We start from the raw sequence: 24,230 nt of genomic DNA on the forward strand, positions 1-24,230 counted from the left end.
CTTTGATAGTCTTTCAGTTGAGTCTAGCGTCCCTTTAACATATAACTTGTTTTGTTTTTTAAGCACTTCCTTACTTTCTGCACTGCAAGATGCTCTAGGCTCATCTTGACATTTCCTGCCCCAGCCCTACAACTGTTTATTTCTCCAAAGGAATCCTAGTCCTTTTTATTAGAGAATGGTATTAGAAGCCAAGACCTGGACACTGGGTATGCTATCTGGGTATTGTTGCTTCAGCCCACTGAGTTGGGAAATATATGTATACCAGTCCACATTTAAATATATACACACATAATTATTTCTATGTAAACTTATCAATATCTGTATTAAGCTAAACTTGAATTCATGCAAAGCCTCCAACTCGATTCCATTACCACATGGTCTATTCCAGTTTTCCCCCTTTGCTTGTCTGTAACTTCCCACTCCAACTGTGACAAACTTGGCTTCTACCATCTGCCATGCACTTATCTATTTGTTCAACCTTGGTGCATGTACAGCTATTTCAGAATTGTTAACCCATGCTCCATGAGAAATAATTTGGCCAACTGGAGTATATTGCTTATATTCCATTTCTGAATACAATTTTAATAGATTCAGATCAGCCCTGTGGCCTCTCAAGGAAGTCCTTCTTATGGGACTATACTGAGTCCTATAAGACTGTAAGACTAATCCTCTATACTGAGCATTCTTATTTCTATAAATATGCGCTTTACAACTTGAGCAGAGTAGTTGACATCAAAGCACATTTGCATAAAGTCTGCACCCTGTATTTGTTTTATCAACAGATTCTGCTAAGAATTCTTTTCCTATATGCACTTGACAACATTAATCTTAAAAACTACTCTTTCAGTTTCTGTGACACATATTGATTGACCAAAGTCTCACTACCCATGAGTTCTTATTGGGGCCTTAGAAAATACGAATTTGATTCTTTCAAGAAATGCTGTTGGGAGACGCTGCATAAAAAGCAATATGCCACTCAAGAAATCCCAATAGTTGCAACATTGGGACAGATAGTATTGTGATCTATATGGGCTGTTGGGTACTTAAAATATCAACATAAAATATCAACTTATAGTGACCCAGGAAGATGAACCCTAAATTAAAATCCATAGTATAGCTCATTCTTAGGTGGTACATGCATGGTAATAAACCTTATGACCTAATATTTAAACCCCAGACTCTGTTTAGAACATTATAGGCTTCTATTCTAGGCTTCTAGTTTACAACTTGGCATATGAATTCTAAGGAAAAGGCTGAAGGATATGAAATTCTTTAATATGCCTCAAAGTATACTTTTTTATGTATGGTATTTTGTCAAGTTATAGATACTAACTGTATTAATAAGAAGTCAATTATGAAAGTGGAATTAAGATGCCAATGCCATATAATTCTATGATATTGTTTTTGTAATGAATAAGACTCTCTATTGCCTACCAGAAAATGCTATGTTAAATCCAAATTAAATAGGTCAGAGATGAATAGAATTTCTCCCTAGGTCTTGTATTTCTGCAAAATCCAGTCTAACCCATTAGCTCAGTCCAAACACAGCAACATAAGACTAGAGGTACTTTAAAAGGGATAAACCATTGACAGGAACTCAAAATGGACCATAATAACATTAAATCATGGAACCCTTTTACATATGTAAAAGAAAGCATGTTTCCTATCACCCACAAATAATTAGAAGTGGGGTTATGTGCATAGATATGCTTTCTTAGACTTTGATAGAGGCCCAGAGGAATATGCAAGAATTCTGACCCAGGAGGTTGTTGAGAAGAGAGTTGGTGCCTGATGAATTTTAACAACACTTTAACTTCCCGCAGTGGTTAAAGCAGCCAGCTCTCTGTAACATACTTTATCTCTATGATTACCTGCCAAATGCTTACTGCAGACCTACAAAGATTAGTTACTCCAGGGGGAGTGGTTTATAATTTCATGACAGTGTTTTGTGCCAGATCAATAATCAAGGCAAAGACACATAGCGAGCTGCCTTTGTTTTCTCTGATCTATCCTTCTGGTTCAAAGGAATGTCACTGACTGATCCTCAGCCATCATTAAAACACAGCAGTAATTGTCCTCATTTGTTTTTCACATACACTATAATTTTTTGAATGAATTACCTAAAGTGCATTGTATTTTCAGGGAATTGAGGCTTACCATATATCATCATCAATTTGCAGGGAGCCTGCTGTTCACGTGTCATGTAAGTGGGGAATTTCTCTCTTAACAATAGACTGTGATGGTGTATTTAGAAAAATGTCTGTACTGCTCACATATGTTAAAATCAGGTGGGTTTAAGCAATAGAAATTCAACTAATAGTAACAGTGATAATAACACATCCTCGATTAAACGAATGCTCCTTTCTTCTATCCTACACAGGAGTTAATTTACATTTTAACAAACTAAGCAGAAAATAATGAGAGGTCATATTATTCTGTGGTGTGAACAGAGAAAACTTTACAGGGAAAAAGGAAAATATAGAGTCAGAGTAAACAAAAATTCATAGACCCTAGGCTTGAGCATGGACAAGTCTAGACAGTTGTGAATCTCACCACAAATTCTCCCTAGAAAACCATAAAGAAAATTTAACAGTCCAGGTTTTCGAGAAAAACTAAGGGCACTTTCATCCTTTAAGGTCATTATTTTTAAAATGATCTGATTAATCTTCCTTCAGTTAATCTAATATTTGGGTCATTTAGAGGAATATGAATTTTATTATCTTAACAATATAAAATAATACGGCCCTTTCTATTTTGATTTGAACTGAGATTGTATCAAATGATATACTGAGTATATAACACTTTCAGAGAGAGAGGCAGTGCAGAGTTATAAATGCCAAGAAATCAGAATATTTTCTCTGGGGCAGTTATGTTTACCATTGTTTCCCAAAATACTTCCTTGTTTTATGATGAGATAGAAGAATGCTGTTTTATTTCTTTTTAGTTTGAAGTTAACGCTGAGGGTCTAAATTTGAAAAGGTAACATAACTAGAGTTATGCATAGTGGTGGGGTTGCTCTAATGAAATAGAGCAATCATCATCAAAAGTACTCTATTACAGTTCAACATTCTCTCAATCTATATTCTTTATCCTTTCACTTTGGAAATTCAAACTGGGACATTATTAAAACCTCAGAAAAAGTTCAAGACCCCTGGGATTTCAGTGGGACAAGTAATGTACTCCCTTCCCAAAACTGATGCAGCTAGGAAGCAGACCCAGGGGTCAAACAGATGAGGATGAAATATGTTTTATTAATATGGTGACTGTATATATGGAAAACTCAAACTCAAAAGAATTTATTAAAAATTAGAATTAATAAATTAACTTAGCAAACTTGTGAGCCAAAATACAACTATCAAGAGTGTTTCTATATACTAGCAACAAATAACTTAAAAATTTTTTTCAAATATATCAATTGTTGCAGCATAATAAAAATCAAATACCTACATTCTGCCCACTGAAAAACTACGAAACATTGCTGGAATGAATTTAGGATGCTCTAAATAAGTGAAAGCCTCTGGACATGTTCTAAATCATGATATGGGCAGGAGTTACATGGGTATGTACTTATGTAAACATTTATTGATCTATACAATAAAGATTTCTGCACTTTACCATATGTGAGTTCTACTTCAATTAATTTTTTTTTAAGATTTTATTTTTAAGTAATCTCCACACTGAACATGGGCTTCAAACTATGACCCTGAGATCAAGAGTTGCATGCTTCACTGACTGAGCCAACCAGGAAACCTAAAATTTTTTTTCAAGTTAACAATAACAACAACAACAAAAAAACCCAAAACAAACAAACAAACAAAACCCCTAACTAACTGAAAAACAGATAACCACACTGGATTAAGGACATAGATTAGATATGTGGCCAGGATAGACTTTTCAATACTTGATCTTAGAACTAGAGATTCATCTGTCTAGCCTACTGACAAGGCTGCACAAAGACAGCCCACACCTGCCCAAGGCCTCAGAACCAACCAGAACCTTTGAGGAGTGTCAAGCTATTGTCTCCAAATGAGAGAGCAAGGGGGGGAGCTAAGCATGCCCAGTTTTTTCTTAAGACGAATCACTCATCTTTTCCTATTAAGTATGCCAAAAGAGCTGAGGTGCTACTTAATTAGGAGTCTCTTCAATGGAAGCATTAACTGAAGGGAAAGAAGAGCAAGAAGAATTAATTGAAGTGAAAGAAGCCCCCAGTTGTAACTTAACTTTAATCTTCACATGTGTAAAACGGTGATCATAGAACCTATCTCATAGAGTTACATAAACAGTAGAAAGATAATCTATGCGAATGGCTTTGCCAAGTACTAGTAAATGTAGAATTGAAAAAGCAAAGCATAGAAACCTTGGAGAGGCAAGAGATCTTCAGAAAGATAATCTGACCCACTTGTATTTTTTTTTCTTTTTTAATTAGGAAACTGAGACCCAAGGAGGTCTAGACCCTTATCAAAGTTCCCTGGCTTGCTTGTTGGAAATGCACTGTTGACATATTATAGCAGCACTGCGTCTGGGTCCCAGGTGTTCATAGGCCTGGTCCAGAGTTCTTTCAGCTCTACTACTCTACAGAATAGCCAGCCTCACTGGCAGCAGATAAAATCGCCAACCCTTCTCTCCAACCACCATGAATTTCCCGTTTTCAGAAGGTATGCAGTCACTTCCCACCCTGTGGAGGCCTTGTGCGCTGCCTCACTCAGGCAGCTATTTGTAGCCGGTGTTGTGCTTTAGCAATAAGAACAAGATTACTGCTTAGAATCAAGGTAGCTATTTTCACAATCCACTCTGTTGGATCTGCAGTAGTTAGGCAGGTATTCTTTTGAAGGTAAATAAACATAGTCAACTACAATTATTTGATTCTATTTATTCTATTAGAAAAGGTAATGATTTAATGATACCCTAGTGGTCTATAACAGTTAACGCACCACAGAAAACTGGATCATAAAATCCCCTTCTCACTAAAAACTCTGCGACTAGGGTTATGAAAAGGTACTAAAGCCCAGGGAACCCCAGTGTTTTCACCTTCCCACCAAGTGACAATATTATTAGTTTGGATTCTCTATTCACTGGTCATGAGAACATAAGATTTGGCTGGGGAACAGGAAAACCTGTAACATATTCCATTTGTTCAGTGATAGATCCTTGCAACATTATCTGAGACAGTTGCTATGGCAAAGAAAGTGGCCCTGTAAAGGCCAGATGATTTTCTATGTTGCACCTTCCCAAATGCCAGTTCACACTGAGCTGGGGTGGTAGCTGGAGAGAGAATTCTTCCTGATGGTGGCACCCCCTTCATGTGCAGACCCAGCGGACCTGCAGGGTAGGGAAGTGCATGTGCTCGCTTCAGATTTATACAAACACACAAGCTGGAAAGGCGTGTGAATCGCAAATATTTCCTGAAAACGAGAGCCTAGCTTTCTGGCTGGCTGTGTGATGAATACTGACAGGATGAGCTTTGTCATTGTTTGGTGTTAAAAGGTTGGGTGTCAGTACTTCTACTCAGAAAAATAGCTGTGCACATCTGGAAGGATCCTAAGGAGAAGCCCCAAACCAACTGGACAATAATACTGGCACACAGTAGGATGCCCTCTCATCAGTCACCAGAAAAGTGCTGCTTCTGTAGATTTCTATATCTGCACCCACACTGCCACTGAGAATAACAGAAAGAACAAGGATCAGGAGGACATTTGGATACCACTGCTCTTTTCTCACTTGTAAATGGTGAGATTCATGTCTACTTGGCAGGATTATCATGAACTCATTATTTGAATATTGTATAAACAATCGAAAAACTAGTAGCTAGTATTAACATTAGATACATGTAAAATCAGTAGACAGTAGTCTACTGATTATTGTACATTCATGTATGTATATATACAAAGTACATGTATTTTATTTTATATGTATTTGTATGGGTAATACGTGTATATATATTACCCAAAATAATATCAGTAAACAGATACAGTTAGAGGCCAATGTGGCTCAAGAAACGTCAGTGTTTGACCAGTTTGTCTTCTTTATAACTGTGCTTCCAAAATCATTACTTCACTCTTAAAAGTGGCCCAGTTTGGACAATAAGTTATATGATCGCCCTAAATACCGATCCCAAAGAAATATTGATCCCAAAGAAATCCAAGAGCAATTACAGTCTCAATGCTTAACAACAACACGTCCACTAGACAACCATGGCTTAAAAAATTTGTACTGGGGACACCAACGTAATTCTGAAAATATATAATAAATCTTTAATAGCCGTTACCAAACAAAAACAACAAACTCAGTGGTTATAAGGCTTGTCCCTAATAGAGAATTTTCCATGAAGAACATCAGGTGTGTATTCTCATATTTTCCCACACTTTGCTTCTGGGTTTAACAGCTGCTGACTTTAATAGCTGCAACTTGAATCTGGTAGTTTTGTATTGACTAGAACCCTCTAAGAGGTTGCTGCATTAAAGATTATTTTGCTTCTCAATTTTTGTCTGTTTTTTTCTTTCTTTAATTCCTGGTAACTTGCTTAATTCTAGCAGCTTTAACATTTAGCTCCAGCACTAGGAGGTTTTAAGTGGTCTTTAAAGCCTTGTTTAAAACTTACCAGACAGATGACATTAATTTATCTCTTTAATATCCTAATATAAAAGAAAGAGAAAGGAAACTAACATTAAGATCTACTTCTTTCTCTCCTCCCCCTGCTGATACTCGTGCACAGGCAAAATAAAATTTTTAAAAATCTAAAAAAAAAAAAAAAGAAAGAAAACAAATTTGATAAGATGATGAGAGTGTCAGATGAATTCCTATGGAAACAGTAAAAAGACCAGTGGTTTTGAAGGGCTGGGAGGAGTGTGGACTGATGAATAGGCAGAGCACAGAGGATTTTGAGGGCAGTGAAAATACTCTGTATAATACCATAATGGTGGTATATGTCTTTATACACTTGTCCAAACCCATATAATGTACAACACCAAGAGTGAGTCCTAATATAAACTATGGACTTTGAGTGATAATGATAAGTATAGATTTATCAATTATAAGAAATGTTACCACTGTGATGGAGGTGTTGATAATGGGGCAGGCAATGTATGTGGAGGCAGGAAGTATACGGAGAAATCTGTGTACCTCCTCTCAATTTTGCCGTGAACCTAAATCTGATCAAAAAAAGAAGTCTGAACTGAGAAAAAAAAGAAAAAGTCATCAAAAACAAAACAAAAACAGAAAAGGACACATTTTTTCTCTGGAAAGTTCTCTCTGTCTCTTGAGTTATTTCCCAAACTAAATAAAATGATTGTAGCTAAGACAATGAAAAAGGTTCTTTTCACAGGAAAAGTGGAAACCAACGTACCATGAATGTTCGAAATTTTCCTTCCTAATCAGTGGATTTGAAGGGAAGCACAGCACTCCTCAGTTGCTTAGTCATGACCACACACCCATCCCTTCATTGAAGAAACTTCCTGTTGCACAATTTGGTAAACCAGTTTTGTAGTTTAAATAGTTTTGCACTGTTTTTACCCCTGAAGCTAATAAAAAGCTTGCTTGACATTGACATGGTAGGTTGGTCAGAATGAACACTTGGGAAATTTGAGAAATAACTTGTAGAGAAATCATTTAAAGTTATGTTTAAAAGTCTGAGAATATTCACTTTGGGGGCCTCTCTCTGTATCTGTATACCTCTGATCATTTCATCTGTGGTCCCCAAACTCTTATCAATGTTTTCATGATGCCCTCTCTCCTCTATACCCTACCTTAGTCAAGAAAAAAGGATATCACAGAACCCTGACTGCTCTGGGCCTCAGTACTCCACAAAATGTGTGAGCTCATTCCTTAGGGCCCTGTCCTCCACTATGAAACATAAGGTGACATTCAAGATAGTCACATGCGTCCAACCAAGAAAGCACTGGTGGTATAATAGGTAATAGGAGTTTTCAGACAGTAAGACATTTGGGCCGGGGAATCTCTGAGTGAAGCCCAATCTCATCACTCATCCATTCATTCAACACACTGTATTACACACTCACCTTGTCATTGTGCCTAGTGAGGGAGGGAATGTAAAAGTATATCTTATATTTATAACTTTTAAGAAAACTATGATTTAGAGGGAAGTTTGACAATCACGGTAAGAAACACAGAGACTCTCTAGGGAGAGTTCAAAGATGAGCAGGTAAATGATGGCCCAAGGTCGGAGGAGGTGGGATTGGAAGGGTCCACTTACATGGTATATACCAACAGATGGACGGGTTAGTCAGCTCCACATCACTAACCTCGCCTGACCTACTGGAGATGAACGGTCACTCAGGTGGAAGCTAGTATCCTTCTTTGGGTTATGGGATCCTTTCTCCTCAGGTAAGGAATCAAATAAAAGGTTAGGATAAAATTCCCAACCTCTCAAAAGCAATAAAATTCCCCTAAGCTGAGTATCCTGGAAGCTTGTGAATATATCTGACAGCAAGGAAGTTGGAGAATTCAAAAGAGCAGAAAGAAATACCAGCTAAACCTTTTGACAAACATGAAAAGGGCACAATGATTTAAGAATTATGATATATAAGATGGATATCATATATTATGTATAGATAAATAAATGGTTTTAAATATATTTATGGGGATGCCTGGGTGGCTCAGTCATTAAGTGTCTGTCTTTGGCTCAGGTCATGATCCCAGATTCCTGGGATGGAGCCCCGCATCGGGTTCCCTACTCGGCAGGAAGCCTGCGTCTCCCTCTCCCTCTGCTGCTTCCCTGCTTGTGTTCCCTCTCTTGTTATGTCTTTCTCTGTCAAATAAATAAATAAATTCTTTAAAATATATATATATATATATATATATATATATATACACACACATAGATAGATAACATCATTAAGACAGTATTACTATCTAAATATTTGTATAAGAGCATCACATAATTTATTTCATTTAATTTAAATCTTTGCCCTTTAAAACTGGTATACACTTCCCATATTATGGATGAGGCTTCAAAATGTTGGAAAATTTTTCCAAAGTCACACATATCAAGGAATAAAGTCAGAAATCAAATAAGGATCTACTAAACCTTGTGTACAGAACTAGGCCAGAGTAGGAGTTGGGGATGTATGTGATATTTTGAAGAAGCTTAAGGACAGTAGGTCACACTTCTATTTTAATTGTAGCAGTCCTTTAATTAGCAATACTCCCCACAGAGAAATGTTAAATCTAAAGAATATAAGTAATTGTGATTACAGAAAATCTCATCTGGCATATTATAATCGCATAGAAAAGATACCTTCAAATGTTTTGCAATCTCGCACTGTACACAAATGTAGCCAAAGAAAATATAATTCATTTCTATGAGCAGCTGCCCCTGAGCAAGAACAAATGCAGTGTGAAGCAAGCAAAGACAGAGCAGGCAGCTATCCCTCAATCTGTGAGGTGCCTGGAACACCTGTCTCAAAACCCAGCCCTCATACTTTCACCAACCTGAACTTTAGTCTTCCTACTCTAAATCCCCCCATGGAGAGTTCTTTTCAAGTATCCATATTTAAAGTCTTCTGTTTGTCTTGCATCAATGAAGAAGATGAGGGAAAGACTGGGGTGAGGTGGATTAAAAGGATCCAACCTGAAATCATCAATATTGCCTCTACTGATTTATCTGATTCTCCTTGGAAGCCTTGGAAAAAGCTGTGTAGGAAGAGCTGTTTAGGATAAGTGATCAATCCCACCATGAGCTTGGATAACTGTACTGCATTGACCCTATTGCTGTCCCTCCTCAGACACCTGAAATGCACTTAGTCATCATGACTTGGCCCACCTTTAAGATAATACAAAAAAAAAAAAAAAAAAAAGATAATATAGGAAATAGGCTTAATAAGCCATATTTAAATTTTCCATAAACATAAAGTTAAGGAAAATGTTTAAGATATTAAAAGTCTTAATTATGACCCCAAGAGAAAGTTCTCTCAGGACTATACCAGGAAGAGTTCCATTTCATTGAAATATCATAAGCAACTAGTGTTTTCATATCTTTTGGACACTGACGTTGAAAGCCATATTTGCTCCCCATCTCTAGCCACATAACCTAATCTCTTAACATGTATTATTTTGTCTCTAATCACAACTTTGACTTTATCTGATTTTCCCCTATCCTTATTCTCCAAAATTTCCATATTTTAAAAAGTCATATTTTAACTGTCACAGCCAAGAGGAGCCTAAGGAGACATGATGACTAAATGCAATGTGGTATCCATTGGGCGGTATCCTGGAATAGGGAAAAAAAAAAAAAAAAGGACATTGGATAAAAAGCAAGAAAATAGGAATAAAATATGGACTTCAGTTAATAATAATGTGTCACTATTGTTTTATTAATTATAACAAATATAGTATACTAACTTAGCATGTTAATAATACAGAAAACTGATGGTCAGATATATAAACTCTCTGTCCTCTCCTCACAGTTTTTCTGTAAATCTAAAACTATTCTTAAAAAAAAGTGTATTAAAGAAAGTCAAGGCCACATATAAGGGATCATATCTTATACCATAACTAACTTCTTACAATACTTATTTTCTATTCATTTAATTTTTAAAAAATCATATTGTTGGGGCGCCTGGGTGGCTCAGTGGGTTAAAGCCTCTGCCTTCGGCTCGGGTCATGATCTCAGGGTTCTGGGATAGAGCCCCGTGTGGGGCTCTCTGCTCAGCGGGGAGCCTGCTTCCCTCTCTCTCTCTCTCTCTCTGCCTGCCTCTCTGCCTACTTGTGATCTCTATCAAATAAATAAATAAATAAATAATAAAATCTTTAAAAAATCATATTGTTGGAAGTTTTTTGGATTGCCTTAAATAATTACAGAAAAAGTCTAGGTATTAATGCATAAAACACATATAAATATGTATACATAACCCTTTAGTTAAATAGTCTAGCCTTATGCCCAGTTTTTCATAATGTCTTAAGTCTATATGGGCTGTTCCAAATAGCTAGAAGACTTCTGAACATTTCCTAAAACCTATATCCTGATTCATTTTGTGTGAGTGTGTGATAAGAACTTGTGAGATCTACTGTCTAAGCAACTTTCAAATATGAAACACAATATTATTAACTATAGTCACCATGCTATACATTACATTCTCTGAATTACTTATTTTATAATGGAAAGATTGTACCTCTTTTGTTTGCATTTGTTTGTATTTTTACTATTTATCCATGTCACTTTTTTAAAAAATGATGATACATAGTTGTATCTCAAAAACACAATTTAGCTTTTGTTCATATATTTTCTTTTCAACAAACCCCATTCTAATAGCTATGTGACCACTTCCCTAACTTTTTCACATCACAGCAGAGTCTAAAATACATGCTTTCATGACCTAAACTTTCCTACAAAATGAGTAAGTCACTAATGACATGATTTTCAGGACTCAAAGGCCAGGACTGATTTCCTTTATTTTGTGTAAAGGTTTTAAAATGAGGAAGTACAAATTTTATAATAAGAATTTTAAAAACAAAATAATTTTAATTTCAAGAAAGGGTAATCTGACAACACAGTAAAGAAGGCACAGAAGTTAAAACTTCTAAAAATTATAAAAGCTGAGGAAATATTCTGCCTTAGTGATGATAAGATAAGAATTAATATGACACTAATTTTCACATATTATTTTGGGAGTTTTAAAAAGTATAATGCCTAAAAATAGTGCGCCAGGGACTTCTGCAGAATCCTATAGGGAAAGGCTAGAGCACAGAATGGGGGGTTTCTTAGCCATTTGTTACATGACAATTTCTTACTTTCTGCACATACAGACTTGCAAAAATATCAGTAAGAGAGCACAGTGCAGCAAGGCTAAGGACATTTTATTCCTAGGAGACGATGTAAATTAATCTCTTTATAAGGGGAAAATACAAGCCTAATATCTTCAATGACATTTGTACTATGCCGTAAGAGTTTCTGTACAGGAGGGGTTTTTTGCAAGAACTATATGTGTTATTAAGCAGTAATGCTGACTTATCATGTCCCACATAAGAAAGGAAATCCTGAAACTGCTCTTGAGTGTCAATCATTGTAGGTTAAACATGAGAGGTGGGGCCTTAAGTAGAGAGTAGTTGGCTATAACTGACTATACATGAATCACTTTCTTTTTGTTCTTCCTAAAATGGGAATAAGCTCCATTTCCAAAGCCTCTAGATAAAGAAGTCTTCACTAGCAGAAACATGAAGTCTCAGTATAGAAGTACTTAATTATTACTTAATCCTACCTTGATTAGAAAAGAAAAGCATTTTGTTGATAAGCCCTTTTGGCTGATGTCTCTTGGTCTCAGAGTTCTGAATTTTTCATTCACTGTCTTAATAAAAATTTCCTACAATTAATTTAGCTCCTGGTAAATAAGAAGGAAATATCTCTTTACCTTTGGCAAAAACGCATTGGAAGTGCATGAAAATGCATTTTGACAAGGTAATTCTGCCAATTAAAGGTTTAAGTGAGTTCAAAACCAAAAATTCTAAACATACATTTTATACATATGAACCTCCTAAATAAATAGCTGCAGTGTGAATTTTGATTAAATATTTTCATAGGTTGTATTATTACCCATAAATATTAGATAACTTAGGATGGTTTATGTATCTTCTCTCCATTGATATTTTGTTGAACCATAGGACTGGCTTTGGTCAATGAAATGTTACTGAAGTGACATGTATAACTTTTAGCAGAAGCTTTAACTCCAGACCACACTGGTCATGTTCTGTTTCCTTACCACAACTATCAATGTTACAGACTGAAGTTGGTCTATCAGACGGGGTGTTAGGTGCAGAAGACATGGAGCAGTTTCTTAACTCATACATCATAGACATATGGCAAGAACAAGAAATAGTTTTTTCTTCTTGAAAGATATTAAGTTAGGGGTTATCTGTTATAACATGTATCCTCACCTATCCTAACCAAAAAGGGAATCGATACCTAAAAGTAAGGGAATGCTGTAACAACAATAAAATGATCATAAGGAACACCTGGATGGCTCAGTCAGTTAAGCATCTGACTCTTTGTCTCAGTTCAGGTCTTGATCTTAGGGTCATGAGTTTAAACTCTGCATTGGGCTCCACGCTAGGCATGGAGTATACTTAAAAAAAATACATTAAAAATGACAATGAATCATTAAGTATGAGGCTTATAAAAACTGGCAGCAGATGGTGAGGAGACTGTGACCAGTGTCATAAAGGACATAAATCCGTTATTATTCAGCGGCAAAACATTCAGTAACATTGTCACTTATAATAACTTGGAAGGCAGGTATTTTACCAAATGAGGTTGCATGTTTAAGTAAGGAGGTAGGTATATTAAATGTGCAGAGATAAAAATGAAATTGACTCTCACTTCCAACTTTTTTTTTTTTTTTAAGATTTTATTTACTTCTTTGTCAGAGAGAGAGCGAGCGCAAGCAGGGGAAGCGACAGAGGGAGAAGCAGGCTCCCTGCCAAGCAAGGAGCCCAATGTGGTATTCCATCTCAGGACCCTGGGATCATGACCTGAGGTGAAGGCAGATGCTCAACCGACCAAGCCACCCAGGTGCCCCTCACTTCCAACTCTTAACAGATAAAACAGAAGAAGTTTATGCTACAAAGAACAAATGAAAACTCAACTTCATGGCAAGGACCAAATAAAAACTCTTATTTTTGTGATAAAATCTTTGAGGGAATTAATTTGGCACCCATAAATCTTTCAAATGATGACAACTGATGAGAGAGGATACTAAGACTCTAGTTAGGCTCTAGCTTTAAGATATAGCAAGACTCCTGGAGAATGTCTGATATCTTGATGCATATCTGTGGGAGAAAGATAAAAATCATTCATATGAAGTGAATTGAGAGCTGGACAAAAAAATATCTGTAAGAACACATATGGCTATACAAAAATGTCAATTATCCAGGAAATTAGTTCTTTATTTCTCTGTGGTAAGAGCATAGTGTTTGGGAGTGTAGAAGAACAAATCCAGCAATGGAAAACGAAAAAACAGGGATTAGGGAAATGTAAAGGAAAGTATCCATGCATTCAGATGCCATTCTGGCCAGCCAGAGGCACATGTCTTAATGGTCTAGATGTTCTACCTTTCACAGAAATACAATGAAATTGGGTATTTAAATATGTACCTAAAGAGTTATGTCCTTTCTCACTGCAACTGTTAATAGAGCAGGTCTGCTGCAAAAGAGCTAAAGAAGTAGCTACTAGAAAGCTAATCCCTCACTCTGTCTAAATATCTACTGTGGGGGACCTGTTGGTCCACCAAGATGCCCATGAAACTGTAGAATAATAAATTCGGATTGTTTTAAAGCACTGACTTTATGGTAATTTGTTATGGCAGCAATAGAAAATTAATACATCTCATAATTGCCCAATCTGGACATAGAAAAACAGTATATAGCCATGACTTATTGATTTTGGAATGCTAATGCTTCAACAAGCCTACCAATAAATAAATAAAACAAATGGAAGAGATTCATTCAGCATGAGAAATTACTAAATTCTCATTAGCTACTGCAGTTGCCATAGTCACAGCCAAAACCTTGGCAAGCTCTCAACTTGGACAGAGATAGATGATTCCAAATTTTAAAAATTAAAAAAAAAAGAGCTAAAATGCTCATAAATTTTAACTATGAATTTCTTCCTGTCCTTAACCTAAGTGGTTGGCTCCACTCCAGAGATTTTGATTCAGTTGGTGTGGTGTGAGAACTTGGTACTGTGATGTAACTTTTTCTTTTCCCAAACAAAACGTGCTATGTGTTATTAAGACATTTCTGTTTACATAAATTGAAGAGCCTTTTTAAAAAGCTTTCATGATGACTTTAATAAGCCAGCCTTGAGAATCATTGCTCTAAAGGATAAGATTCTTCTTCATATCATCTTAGGGTCTGGGCTATTAATTTATCCAAATGGATTAGATAATAGTATTCTGTTGATTACATTATTAGACCAAATCTTTTTGAGGTAAGTACTTATGGATTCAATTTTTTTATATTTCTAACAAATTTTAATACTTGTCCCATGTAGTACCCATGGATGCCCATCAAATTTTATAAGGATTTGTGGTCACAAATAATGCTGTTTACCAGCCACTGATACTCCAGAGAGCATTCAGTTAGTAAATAAATAGAAGGCCATACAGAATTATGACATGACATTGACAGAGGCACAGGTGACTATGATAGCAGTTTTAACACTACTTCACAAAGATCTTTGGCGTGAGGTTGACAAGCAGCTCCTGGATATATACTATAACACTCAAGTGTGCTGTAGTGGCCCAGAGACACAGGACCTAGATTATAAATGTAACTAGTAGGTTGATTACATAGGACCCCACTCATCAGGGCACTAATGTATATAATAACTTCAGATATAAGGTTAGTTTCCAAAAAAAAGCAAGCACCAGAGAATTTACCTCCAGAGAACATACTGAAGAATTTGTCCAGAGTCATGTCAACCTCCATTTTACAGCATCTAATAAGGAATCATGTTTAGTAGCTATTATAACCCAAAACTTGGCTCAGGATATGGATACAGAATTATCTTCTCCTTCACCTTAACTGTTACCTCCACACAGCAGAAATAATGGAATGACGGAACATGCTCCTCAAGGACAAGTTCAAAAGTCTGACAGATTCTTGAATTCTAACAAACCCATTTATCTTTTTAGTGCTTGATTCCTTTATGATGTTGTTTTCCCAATTATGTATCTCCATAATGAATAGGACCAAAGAATAAATAAAAAAAGTCAAGTATATATCTCCCATGGGATCCAGGCATTCCACAGCTCGGATTTGCCCCAAAAGAAAAGAAAGCATATGTCTGTACAAAAATTGTACATGGATGTTCTTAGCCACTTGGTTCAGGAAACAACTCAAATCCATTACCAGGTAAAAGAATAAACAAATTTTGTTATGACCAGTTAATGGAACACCACTCAGCAATTTTAAAAAATGAACTGTTGATACATGCAATACAATGATGAATCTCAAATTAACTGTGCTGAGTGAAATAATGCAGACAGAAAGCAGTTCTCAGCACACAGTCTCATTCATATGAAAGAGTAGGGGGTGCCTGGGTGGCTCAAGTGATTAAGGCTCCAGCTCTTGATCCCAGCTCAGGTCATGATCTCAGGGTCATGGGATTGAGCCCCAAGTAGGACTCTGCTCAACACAGTCTGCTTGTCCCTCTTCCTCCTTCCTCCCTCAAATAAATAAATAAACAAAACCTTTAAAAAAAAAAAGAGTAGGAATTGCAAATGAACTACTGTGACAGAAAACTGCATGTGAATAGGAGGGAGGAGAGGGGTGGGAAATAGTGGGAGGGAGGAATTTTCAGTGAGACAGAAAGGAATTTGGGGAGTGATATATTCATTATCTTGATTGTGGTGATGATTTTATGGGTATACATACATGTCAAAATTTGTCAAATAGTTCAATTTATTTTTTTTTAAGATTTTATTTATTTATTTGACAGACAGAGATCACAAGTAGGCAGAGAGGAGGCAGAGAGAGAGAGAGAGGAGGAAACAGACTCCCTGCTAAGCAGAGAGCCCAACGCTGGGCTCGATCCTAGGACCCCGGGATCATGACCTGAGCCAAAGGCAGAGGCTTTAACCCACTGAGCCACCCAGGTGCCCCAAATAGTTCAATTTAAATATGTGTAGTTTTATGTATGTCAGTTGTACCTCAACAAGAATATAAAAATACAGGAAAAAGAGTAAATAGGCCATATGCCAAGTATGTTTGGTCTACCCATCATGAAAAGACTGTAACTTCTTATGATGGCTGAAATTATGATTTTACCTCATGTAAGTTTTCCCAGCAGCAAATGTGCACAAGACATGAAATGCAAAACTATTCTCCTGATGAGAAGCAATACAACTTATATGATATAGAGTAATCCTATATGTAGCCATTTGGGAATATCTAAATATATAGCAGCCTTTTATAGCCATAGATTTTAATCATTAAAAATACCCATTCTCAAATTTGTTTAGAAGTTAGGCTGGACCATAGGTGGAAGCATTAAATTTTGGAAGTATATAAATTGTTTGATAAGGATAAATTGATCTAATTGAAGGATTTATTAATAAATTAAACTAATAAACCTTAGGCCATTCTCTAGGTAACTAGTTTACATAGCAGAAAGTTCACTAACATATCCAACATTACATAATTGTAAATTAGATGTTTCTATCCATATCTGCTTGATGCTAAAAATTATTCAAGCCCTTTCAAAACAAAATCATGATGAATATAAAGTAAAACGATAGAAAACGTGTGTACCTGAGTCCATCTTTATGTCTTTTATGTCTTTATGTCTTTTGAATGATAGAACACATTTCTATAAATCCATTCAATTATTAAAATGACATGGAAGAATAAACTATCCTGAACTTTAATAGGTGAGTGAAGATATACCTGGTCTTCAAAGGAATAAGTCCGCCCTATTTTGGTTGGAAGCTCTGTGGGAATCACCAAGCAAGGTGGAAGCTGTGGCTCATAACATCTTTAAGCTGTTGTACTTAGGATGTTCAACAAGTTGATCATGCTGGAAACATTAAATTGTGAATTAGATCCAAATAATCACACGAACAAACAAACATGCATTTATGGGGTTAGAAAATCAGAATGCAGTAGTGCCTAGGTGACTCAGTTGGTTAAGTATCTCAGTCTTGATTTTGGCTGAGGTCATGATATTGGGGTTGTGAGGTCGTGGAGCCTGCTTAAAATTCTCTCTCTCCCTCGATCTTTTGCCCTTCCCCTGTCCCTCTCTAAAAAGAAGAAGAAGGAGGAAGAGGGGGAGGAGGAGAAGGAGAAAGAGAAGGAGAAGGAGAAGAAGAAGAAAATTAGAATGCAGCACTGTTCAAAAGAACTCTCTGTAATAATGGAATTTTTCTGCATCTGTGCTATGCAAGATGTAGTCACCAGCCACATGCAGTTGTTGACATATGAAATATGACTAGTGAGATTGAGAAAATGAGCGTTTAACTTCATTTTAATTAATTTAAATTTAAATATAAAAAATACACTTGGCTAGTAGCTACCACAGTTGACAGGGCAGGTCAAAAGTATTAAGAGTTAAGCAGACCCAGACTACGCTTATAGTATATTATTTTCAGTTTCATCTCTGTGTGAGATTTTCTGAGAAATTATAATGTCCAAAAGTGACACAAGGTCAGTTTACTTTCATCCTTTCAAGCAAAGATATAAATAGATCTATTATAGACTGAATGTTTGTGTCACTGCCAAATTCATATGTTTAAACTCTGATACCCAATGTGATGATGATATTTGGAGATAGGGTTTGGGGAGGTAATTAGGTCTTAAGGGTGTACCTCTTATGATCAGATTAGTGCACTTAGGAGACTTGTTTCTTTTCTTTTTCTCCATCATGTGAGGAAAGCAGGAAGAAGACTCTCATCAGAATCCTACCATGCAGGCACCCTAAGTATAGACTTTCTAGCCTCCAGAACAATGAGAAATAAATTTTTGTTGTTTAAGCCACCCAGCCTATGGTAATTTGTTACAGCATCCCAAACTGAGTAAAGCAACATCCAAAGCTTTTAAAACATATGTCCATTAAGCAATTTCTACCAGCACAATTTGTGAGAACCTATTAACTTTTTTGTTTTGAGGATGCTTGTTTGGCTCAGCTGTAACTGTGCCCCATTTGTTAGCACTTCCAGAATTCCAAAGTAGAATAGTTTTACTGCCTTGGATCAGGGGGCTTTAAATCATCATTGTAGAATCATAAAAATGTTTGGCTTTGCTTCAGAGATATAGGGTACAGCATTGTATCATTCCTCCTAAAGGGGGAAAAGATTGAGAATTCTAGCATTAGGTTGAGAAATTATGTTCCCTAAATTAAATCAACTGTTGTTCCATGTGAGGGTCATGGATTATAGGGCTATAGAAATCCTTTAATCACTTACCAATTTCCACAATAACGCGGCATAACAAACCACCCCAAGGCTTAGTGGCTTAAAACAACAAGTATTTATTTAGTTCATGAATCTGGTAGTCAACTAGGAAGTTTTGCTACCCTGGGTTGGACATGACTTATCTCAGCTAGGCTCACTCATGTGTCAACAGTCAGCTAGTGTATTGGCTGGAGACTGGTTTATCAATGAAGAGATCATCCTGTTTCTGCCCCAAGTTCTCTCTCATATTCTAGAAGACTAACTCAGGCTTCTATATACAGCTGAGGGAGGGTCACAAGAAAGAATAATACTAGGTTAAGCCTCTTCAAACCTGGACTTGGAACTAATAAACTATAATAAATTCTATTGAGATTCAAATGGTAGAGAGCAAAATTCCACTTCATAATGGGAGGAGCTGCAAGGTCATATTTCAAAGGGCATGGTTATAGGGAGGGGTGGCGAATTGTGAAGCCTTCTACAAACTACGGCTAATATGCCAATTTCTTGGGTAAAGACAAATGATATTCTTCAGGCATGCATATTGGTATTGGGGTCAAACTTCCAAAGGCAAAGAGAAGTTATGACCCAAGACCTAAAAGACTATAGTAAATAGGAACCAGTCTCAGTTCATGGACTATCTTAATCTGGATGGAATCATACTGGACCAAACTTATCGTACTTTACATGGTATATTAATTAAAAATGGAAACTCCAATGAAACCTAATAATGAGGGAAATATATTATAAAAATTAGTACCAATGTAAAAATTGTGAATGGCAGTCTCTAAGCTGGAGCAAGAGTACTTATGTTTGGGGAAAGGATAGTCCCTTCAATAAATGGTTTTGGGAAAGCTGAACAGCCACACACAAAAAAATGAAATCTTACACACACACATATACACACACAATAACTCAAAATGGATTAAAGACTTGAAAATAAGATCTGAAACCATACAACTCCTAAAAGAAAATCTTGGCAATGTCTTTTTGGATTTTGATATCAAAAGCAAAAATAAGTAAGTGGGAATATATCAAACTAAAAAGCTTTTGCACACCAAGGAAACCATCAACAAAATGAAAAGTCAATATACTGAATAAGAGAAAATATTTGCAAGTTTTATTTCTGATAAGAGGTTAATATCCAAAATATATAAAGAACTCATACAACTCAACAGCAAAAGAAAAAAAATGGTGAAAAAATGGACAGGGGATCTGAATAGACATTTTTCCAAAGAAGACATAGAGATGGCTAAGAAGTACATGAAAAGATGTTCAATATCACTAATCATCAGGGACATACAAATCAAAACTACAATGAGATATCACCTCATAACTGTTAGAATGGATATCATCCAAAAGACAAGAAAAGCAAGCGCTTCTGAGGATGTGGCGAAAAGGGGACCCTTGTGCACTGTTGGTGGGAATGGAAATTGTTGCACTGCACTCTGGAAAACAGTATAGAGGTTTCTCAAAAATTTAATAATACAACTGTCATATGATGCAACAATTCTACTTCTGGGTATTTATCTTATGGAAACAAAAACACTAACTTGAAAAAATATATGCACCCTATGTTCATTGCAGCTCTTTATAATAGCCAAGACATGGGAGCAACATAAGTGTTCCTTGATGGATAAATGGATAAAGAAAAGATAAGGGACACCTGGGTGGCTCAATCAGTTGAGCATCTGACTATTGGTTTTGGCTCAGGTCATGACCTTGGGGTCAAGGGAGGAGTCCCACATGGGGCTCCACACTCAGTGGACTTTCCTTGAGATTCTCTTTCCCTCTTCCTCCTCCCCCTTTGCCCCTCCTCTCCCTCACTCCTGGATGCATGTGATGTGCTCTCTCTCTAAAATAAACAAACAAATAAATAACTAAAATTTTATATATATATATTTATATATATATATGGATGGTAAAGGCTGCTGTATTGATCATTTTGTTATATATACAAATATCAAATAGTATGCAGTAAACTAGAAACTAATATAATGTTACATATCAATTATAGCTCATTTAAAAAAAAAAAGGGCACTCATGCTTGGAAGTCTTGAAATTTTGTCATATCGGGCTAGCTGCCATTATCTTACTAGTCCTGAGCTGTTGGTGAGTATTACAGATGTCATCCAAATTCTTTCACTATGTCTTCGATAATAACCAAATACAAGGATATACCAGCTTTAAAAAGTATTGTGCCCACTTGTTTCCAGTTGATATAAAGAAACAGGGGAGAAAGTGTTATGGCTATAAATTCATTGGACTGTGAATAAGATCTGTGAGGACATAGTGAACTCATCCAATTAATATACTGCTAACCACAGCAAATCCTAATATCACCATATTGCAAGACAATGGTAATACATTTTTTAAGAAGCCTAAATATTGTTATGTTCTTAGGCCAATAATTATACTTTAAAAATCTGTAGTGAGGAAACAATCTAAAAATAGTAATAACAGCCATGAAAACTCTCTGTATCATAGTCAGTGTTTTTTATATGAAGAAAAATTGGAAGCAACCAATAATATAAGAATGCCTAAATAATTAACTGGGTAGAATATTATGGAGATATTAAAATGGAGGTTATAAAGATCATGCAGCAACATCAAGAAGGTAAAGTATAATCCTAACTGAAAATAAAATACAGAATTATATGTACACTACAATTATAACTATGCAAAACAAAATGAAAAAAATGTTCATAGAATTGCAAGCAGTGCTGGTAGGAGCTACCTTCTGAGATGTCTTATTTTCTTAGAAATGTTCATATCATTTGATTGAATAATTCAATTTCTGGAAATATATATGTTAAGAAAATCATCAAAAGAAAGAAGGAAAAAAGAAAGAAAGAAAATGAGAAAAAAAAGGGGGGATGGTTAGGAAGAGAATTTCTTAATACATTTCTGCAACTTTTTTTTAATTCATAAAGAACTGAAAACAGTTTAAATGGGTAGGAAGAAAGAGATAGTTAAATAAATTAGGGCTTATCTGTCTGCAGAATATTTTGTAGCTGTGAAGAATGAAAGAAATTAGTGATAAGTTTATAAATTTAAAAGAAAAGGCAATATTCATTTTAAAAACAATATATAAAATAATATTGACTTTATGATTTAAAAGTACATACAGATAAAAATATACCAAAAATTTAACGTGTATTTGCTGGAAATATATTAAAAATTAATAGTGATTAGCAGAGGTTATATAAAAGAAAATTCTTAATACTTATCATCTTTCTTATGTTTTTCTATATTTCCAATTTATATACAATAGTCACAGTAGTAAGTATTACTTTCATAATCAGAAAAAAATTGTAAAAGCCTAAGTAAGAAAAAAATAAAGTATCTGTATTGGCACGATATAAGGGTGGTTGATTAAGGATTGTGTGCTTGTTTTTCTAGTTTCCACATCTTGGAATGTAGTTATGCTAAATTTGTAATTTCAAAACCTGTAATATTAATAAAGTGACCCATGCTATACTTATTTGCCTTCTGGTAAGATATGACATTAATAATAACACTTTAATTTATGTTAGGATTTATAATTTGCAAAGTATCTCACTTGTATTATTTCATTCTATTCTCACACCTGTGTAAAGTGTTACCATGCTACAGATGCAGAAATTGATTCAGAAATTAAGTCCTCCAAGTCATTTGGCAGATACTGACCAAACCAGTGTTGGACCCAGTGGTTAATCTTTCAATTGTTCTCACAGATCCCATGGAATCATTTTCACAATTCTCATCAGGAAGGATAAAGCACTATGCCATTGCAAACATAACACAAACGCTATAAACAACTAAGACACATACTGGAAGAGAGTGACTTCGATTTGTTTCATACCTATTCCTTCCATTGTCCTCACAATGATTGATTTTTTCTTCTTCTTCTTCTTTTTTTTAAAATTAGGCTTTTTGCCTGGGTGGCTCAGTAGGTTAACTGTCTGCCTTTGGCTCAGGTCATGATCCCACAGAACCCTGCTCAGTGGGGAGCCTGATTCTCCTTCTCCCTCTTTCCTCCCCCCACCTCTGTCTCTCTTAAATAAATAAATAAAATCTTAAAAAATAAAAAAAGTAAGGGGAGACTGGGTGGCTCAGTTGTTAAGCATCTGCCTTCGCCTCAGGTCATGATCCCAGGGTCCTGGGATCCAGCCCCATATCGGGCTTTCTGCTTCACGGGAAGCCTGCTTCTCCCTCTCCCACTCTCCCTGCTTGTGTTCCCTCTCTGGCTGTGTCTCTCTCTGTTAAATAAATAAATGAAATCTTAAAAAAAAAAAAAAAAGTTAGGCTTTGATGTTTCAGTTAGTACCTTTCCAACACATCTCCAATCCCTTGATATGCCCAACTAATTAAGCAGTGATATAGACTTTGCATGAAGTAATTTTTAATTAGCCACAGTGATTCCCAAATTATTCAGCCTGGGCTTAGGACCCTTAATATTCAAAATAACAATTTACTGCATGTAAACTCTTTATTTAAATAGTGACATCCGAGATTAAGCTCAATAAATGTTTCCATGGAAACTAACTACAATATCAAAACTTTCCAAAACACCAAAATGATCCAATTAGAAGAGGTAAAAGCAAGTGAAGGAAAGAGCAGCTATTGATAGTATAGGAGGGTTCATTCAACTTCCTCACATAAATTTTCATAAATGTGTCTGCATATTTATTAGAAGACTATGCAATTTATTTGCCATTCAAGGATCTCAACTAGATAAGAATGAGACATGAAGTGAAAGTGCAATTGTTCTTCCATAGCATTGAAGCCAATTTCATAGAAACGCAGACATTAAAACTGAAGAGCAAAGTAAATTTACATGAATGTACACACATAGATATCATAAACACTGCTGAAGATAAATTAAAGTTAAAATTCTAGGATTCCTGTAGCAGAAGACAGCAATAAATTTCATGAATTAGTTCCAAATAGAAAAGTTAAATAAGCCTTCAGTCTTCCTTAGAACTAAGAACAAAGGGAAATATTTGCTAACCTTGACTGTAGAATGAAATGCAAACATAAACATGTTTATTAAAGGTTGTAATCACATAAGAAGCTCTTAAAAATAGCTGAGAGTCAAGCATAATATAAGAACAATTCATGAATGTGCAATTTTTTTTTTATTTTCTACTATGAACATTAACCAAGTTCAGATTTTAACCTTGACATTGGCATGAACTGTGACAACTGAAAACCCAAAATGGTTTTCAAAACATACATGGCTACAGAATTCTAACTTTTGTTTTGAAAGCTTAGGTCACCAGATATTTTCTTGGAAATCCTTGCAAAAAGATATCCAAGTATGTTTAATAAATAGCATTCTAAATTTTACCAATA

The 24,230-nt window shown here is 35.6% G+C and overlaps 1 protein-coding gene across 3 annotated transcripts in view; it reads right to left on the reverse strand.

Moving 5' to 3' along the window:
• GRM1 (glutamate metabotropic receptor 1) overlaps window positions 1-24,230 on the reverse strand; it is a gene marked incomplete at both ends in the record, with an annotated part of 416,726 nt that overhangs the window by 80,897 nt on the left and 311,599 nt on the right. The gene's annotated exons all lie outside the window — the stretch shown is intronic.

The sequence above is a fragment of the Martes martes genome (assembly GCF_963455335.1).
Source record: "Martes martes genome assembly, chromosome: 6".
NCBI classification, from domain to species: Eukaryota; Metazoa; Chordata; class Mammalia; order Carnivora; family Mustelidae; genus Martes; species Martes martes.